At 38.6% G+C, this 6217-nt stretch overlaps 2 non-coding genes across 2 annotated transcripts; both read right to left on the reverse strand.

The window, feature by feature from the left end:
• Positions 1-74, reverse strand: TRNAT-AGU (transfer RNA threonine (anticodon AGU)). The gene has a single exon. It is a non-coding gene; the product is annotated as a tRNA-Thr (tRNA).
• A 1704-nt stretch (positions 75-1778) lies between these two features.
• TRNAT-AGU (transfer RNA threonine (anticodon AGU)) lies at positions 1779-1852 on the reverse strand. Its single transcript has one exon. It is a non-coding gene; the product is annotated as a tRNA-Thr (tRNA).
• Positions 1853-6217: the final 4365 nt, after the last annotated feature.

Raw genomic sequence — 6217 nt, forward strand, 5'->3', positions numbered from 1 at the left:
AGGCACTGCTGAGATTCGAACTCAGGATCTCCTGTTTACTAGACAGGCGCTTTAACCAACTAAGCCACAGCACCACAAGCTGGAAAGCCTATGAAATCTAGGGAAGATGTAAGCACCGATCAAACCTTTCAAGTGGTTAACTTAACAAGACAACATTGAGTTGAGTTTCATTCCGTGCACACAGAAACGTGGAACAGGATTTCATTCTCAGTCATGACAATTAAGAAACCAAGTAAATTATGAATAGCATTCATTTAACGACATTGACAATTTGCAAAATGCAATAGAATCTGGATCGATGACAAGGCCTTGGGTTTTGAAGTTCCATAATTGAATGATCCATCTTCTAGCACAGCTTCAATTTGGTACTTGTTTTTCTTCCAAGTTATGACAGAATAGGCAGATTGAAGGAATGCCACAGCAGGGCCAAAAGAGTTTGCCCCAATCTAACTGTAAAGAATAGACACTGAAATATCGTCAACGAAAACACACTGACAGGATCTCCTGTTTACTAGACAGGCGCTTTAACCAACTAAGCCACAGCACCACAAGCTGGAAAGCCTATGAAATCTAGGGAAGATGTAAGCACCGATCAAACCTTTCAAGTGGTTAACTTAACAAGACAACATTGAGTTGAGTTTCATTCCGTGCACACAGAAACGTGGAACAGGATTTCATTCTCAGTCATGACAATTAAGAAACCAAGTAAATTATGAATAGCATTCATTTAACGACATTGACAATTTGCAAAATGCAATAGAATCTGGATCGATGACAAGGCCTTGGGTTTTGAAGTTCCATAATTGAATGATCCATCTTCTAGCACAGCTTCAATTTGGTACTTGTTTTTCTTCCAAGTTATGACAGAATAGGCAGATTGAAGGAATGCCACAGCAGGGCCAAAAGAGTTTGCCCCAATCTAACTGTAAAGAATAGACACTGAAATATCAACAACGAAAACACACTGACCCGTAAAAATGATCATTACATCTTTTCTCCTTAGCACATGTGCGCCATGTAGACGAGGTGGCCGAGTGGTTAAGGCGATGGACTGCTAATCCATTGTGCTCTGCATGCATGGGTTTGAGTCCCATCCTCGTCGGTTAAATCTGCTTGTTTCATGTTGTATTGTTTTGTTTTCATTTCTAGCCAAAGCGGTAGATACGTCAAGCTTGAAAGTTTATCTTCCTTTTTAAGAAAGCTGCTATCAAACTTTGCAGAGTTAGAAGTGTAATTCCACTGGTTTTATTTTGAAATGCTTGATGCCATCCTTCATTCTCTAAAGAAAGTTATATCGTCTAATTCCTTTTTAAGCGTTTCGACAGCAGAAATTTTTTTTCTCTCAACTGCACTATGTTATGACTGTGGTAAAGACTTGTTTAATGTCATACAAGAACAAAAGTCCACTTTTTTTGGGCTAAAATGACCCAAACTGAGATGAAGAAAGAAAACCACTGCTGACGTTCGAAATCAAGATTTTCTGTTTACTAAACAGGCGCTTAGACCAACTAAGCCAAAGGACAAAAAGGTGTGATACTTTAGAAAGCCTGCTTAGCGAGTCAGATGCATAAAGAGGAGGAATTTCAAAATAAAATCCACTGAATTTAAGTGGTCATGCTTGATGCCATCTTTCTTCCTTTTTGGCCCATATACAGAAGACATTCTTCATCTCACAACTGCACTATGAGTAAAGACGTAGCCAAGGTAAATTTGAGGTTTCATGCAAGTGAAATTCCCATTTTTAAGATAGGAAGTTTCTTTTTGAGATGATGAAAACAAGGCACTGCTGAGATTCGAACTCAGGATCTCCTGTTTACTAGACAGGCGCTTTAACCAACTAAGCCACAGCACCACAAGCTGGAAAGCCTATGAAATCTAGGGAAGATGTAAGCACCGATCAAACCTTTCAAGTGGTTAACTTAACAAGACAACATTGAGTTGAGTTTCATTCCGTGCACACAGAAACGTGGAACAGGATTTCATTCTCAGTCATGACAATTAAGAAACCAAGTAAATTATGAATAGCATTCATTTAACGACATTGACAATTTGCAAAATGCAATAGAATCTGGATCGATGACAAGGCCTTGGGTTTTGAAGTTCCATAATTGAATGATCCATCTTCTAGCACAGCTTCAATTTGGTACTTGTTTTTCTTCCAAGTTATGACAGAATAGGCAGATTGAAGGAATGCCACAGCAGGGCCAAAAGAGTTTGCCCCAATCTAACTGTAAAGAATAGACACTGAAATATCGTCAACGAAAACACACTGACCCGTAAAAATAATCATTACATCTTTTCTCCTTAGCACATGTGCGCCATGTAGACGAGGTGGCCGAGTGGTTAAGGCGATGGACTGCTAATCCATTGTGCTCTGCATGCATGGGTTTGAATCCCATCCTCGTCGGTTAAATCTGCTTGTTTCATGTTGTATTGTTTTGTTTTCATTTGTAGCCAAAGCGGTAGATACGTCAAGCTTGAAAGTTTATCTTCCTTTTTAAGAAAGCTGCTATCAAACTTTGCAGAGTTAGAAGTGTAATTCCACTGGTTTTATTTTGAAATGCTTGATGCCATCCTTCATTCTCTAAAGAAAGTTATATCGTCTAATTCCTTTTTAAGCGTTTCGACAGCAGAAATTTTTTTTCTCTCAACTGCACTATGTTATGACTGTGGTAAAGACTTGTTTAATGTCATACAAGAACAAAAGTCCACTTTTTTTTGGCTAAAATGACCCAAACTGAGATGAAGAAAGAAAACCACTGCTGACGTTCGAAATCAAGATTTTCTGTTTACTAAACAGGCGCTTAGACCAACTAAGCCAAAGGACAAAAAGGTGTGATACTTTAGAAAGCCTGCTTAGCGAGTCAGATGCATAAAGAGGAGGAATTTCAAAATAAAATCCACTGAATTTAAGTGGTCATGCTTGATGCCATCTTTCTTCCTTTTTGGCCCATATACAGAAGACATTCTTCATCTCACAACTGCACTATGAGTAAAGACGTAGCCAAGGTAAATTAGAGGTTTCATGCAAGTGAAATTCCCATTTTTAAGATAGGAAGTTTCTTTTAGAGATGATGAAAACAAGGCACTGCGGAGATTCGAACTCAGGATCTCCTGTTTACTAGACAGGCGCTTTAACCAACTAAGCCACAGCACCACAAGCTGGAAAGCCTATGAAATCTAGGGAAGATGTAAGCACCGATCAAACCTTTCAAGTGGTTAACTTAACAAGACAACATTGAGTTGAGTTTCATTCCGTGCACACAGAAACGTGGAACAGGATTTCATTCTCAGTCATGACAATTAAGAAACCAAGTAAATTATGAATAGCATTCATTTAACGACATTGACAATTTGCAAAATGCAATAGAATCTGGATCGATGACAAGGCCTTGGGTTTTGAAGTTCCATAATTGAATGATCCATCTTCTAGCACAGCTTCAATTTGGTACTTGTTTTTCTTCCAAGTTATGACAGAATAGGCAGATTGAAGGAATGCCACAGCAGGGCCAAAAGAGTTTGCCCCAATCTAACTGTAAAGAATAGACACTGAAATATCAACAACGAAAACACACTGACCCGTAAAAATGATCATTACATCTTTTCTCCTTAGCACATGTGCGCCATGTAGACGAGGTGGCCGAGTGGTTAAGGCGATGGACTGCTAATCCATTGTGCTCTGCATGCATGGGTTTGAATCCCATCCTCGTCGGTTAAATCTGCTTGTTTCATGTTGTATTGTTTTGTTTTCATTTGTAGCCAAAGCGGTAGATACGTCAAGCTTGAAAGTTTATCTTCCTTTTTAAGAAAGCTGCTATCAAACTTTGCAGAGTTAGAAGTGTAATTCCACTGGTTTTATTTTGAAATGCTTGATGCCATCCTTCATTCTCTAAAGAAAGTTATATCGTCTAATTCCTTTTTAAGCGTTTCGACAGCAGAAATTTTTTTTCTCTCAACTGCACTATGTTATGACTGTGGTAAAGACTTGTTTAATGTCATACAAGAACAAAAGTCCACTTTTTTTTGGCTAAAATGACCCAAACTGAGATGAAGAAAGAAAACCACTGCTGACGTTCGAAATCAAGATTTTCTGTTTACTAAACAGGCGCTTAGACCAACTAAGCCAAAGGACAGAAAGGTGTGATACTTTAGAAAGCCTGCTTAGCGAGTCAGATGCATAAAGAGGAGGAATTTCAAAATAAAATCCACTGAATTTAAGTGGTCATGCTTGATGCCATCTTTCTTCCTTTTTGGCCCATATACAGAAGACATTCTTCATCTCACAACTGCACTATGAGTAAAGACGTAGCCAAGGTAAATTAGAGGTTTCATGCAAGTGAAATTCCCATTTTTAAGATAGGAAGTTTCTTTTAGAGATGATGAAAACAAGGCACTGCGGAGATTCGAACTCAGGATCTCCTGTTTACTAGACAGGCGCTTTAACCAACTAAGCCACAGCACCACAAGCTGGAAAGCCTATGAAATCTAGGGAAGATGTAAGCACCGATCAAACCTTTCAAGTGGTTAACTTAACAAGACAACATTGAGTTGAGTTTCATTCCGTGCACACAGAAACGTGGAACAGGATTTCATTCTCAGTCATGACAATTAAGAAACCAAGTAAATTATGAATAGCATTCATTTAACGACATTGACAATTTGCAAAATGCAATAGAATCTGGATCGATGACAAGGCCTTGGGTTTTGAAGTTCCATAATTGAATGATCCATCTTCTAGCACAGCTTCAATTTGGTACTTGTTTTTCTTCCAAGTTATGACAGAATAGGCAGATTGAAGGAATGCCACAGCAGGGCCAAAAGAGTTTGCCCCAATCTAACTGTAAAGAATAGACACTGAAATATCGTCAACGAAAACACACTGACCCGTAAAAATAATCTTTACATCTTTTCTCCTTAGCACATGTGCGCCATGTGGACGAGGTGGCCGAGTGGTTAAGGCGATGGACTGCTAATCCATTGTGCTCTGCATGCATGGGTTTGAATCCCATCCTCGTCGGTTAAATCTGCTTGTTTCATGTTGTATTGTTTTGTTTTCATTTCTAGCCAAAGCGGTAGATACGTCAAGCTTGAAAGTTTATCTTCCTTTTTAAGAAAGCTGCTATCAAACTTTGCAGAGTTAGAAGTGTAATTCCACTGGTTTTATTTTGAAATGCTTGATGCCATCCTTCATTCTCTAAAGAAAGTTATATCGTCTAATTCCTTTTTAAGCGTTTCGACAGCAGAAATTTTTTTTCTCTCAACTGCACTATGTTATGACTGTGGTAAAGACTTGTTTAATGTCATACAAGAACAAAAGTCCACTTTTTTTTGGCTAAAATGACCCAAACTGAGATGAAGAAAGAAAACCACTGCTGACGTTCGAAATCAAGATTTTCTGTTTACTAAACAGGCGCTTAGACCAACTAAGCCAAAGGACAAAAGGGTGTGATACTTTAGAAAGCCTGCTTAGCGAGTCAGATGCATAAAGAGGAGGAATTTCAAAATAAAATCCACTGAATTTAAGTGGTCATGCTTGATGCCATCGTTCTTCCTTTTTGGCCCATATACAGAAGACATTCTTCATCTCACAACTGCACTATGAGTAAAGACGTAGCCAAGGTAAATTTGAGGTTTCATGCAAGTGAAATTCTCATTTTTAAGATAAGTTTCTTATTGAGATGATGAAAACAAGGCACTGCGGAGATTCGAACTCAGGATCTCCTGTTTACTAGACAGGCGCTTTAACCAACTAAACCACAGCACCACAAGCTGGAAAGCCTATGAAATCTAGGGAAGATGTAAGCACCGATCAAACCTTTCAAGTGGTTAACTTAACAAGACAACATTGAGTTGAGTTTCATTCCGTGCACACAGAAACGTGGAACAGGATTTCATTCTCAGTCAAGACAATTAAGAAACCAAGTAAATTATGAATAGCATTCATTCAACGACATTGACAATTTGCAAAATGCAATAGAATCTGGATCGATGACAAGGCCTTGGGTTTTGAAGTTCCATAATTGAATGATCCATCTTCTAGCACAGCTTCAATTTGGTACTTGTTTTTCTTCCAAGTTATGACACAGAATAGGCAGATTGAAGGAATGCCACAGCAGGGCCAAAAGAGTTTGCCCCAATCTAACTGTAAAGAATAGACACTGTAATATCTTCAACGAAAACACACTGACCCGTAAAAATAATCATTACATCTTTTCTC

This window comes from Ranitomeya imitator, chromosome 7 (assembly GCF_032444005.1).
Source record: "Ranitomeya imitator isolate aRanImi1 chromosome 7, aRanImi1.pri, whole genome shotgun sequence".
NCBI lineage: Eukaryota > Metazoa > Chordata > Amphibia > Anura > Dendrobatidae > Ranitomeya > Ranitomeya imitator.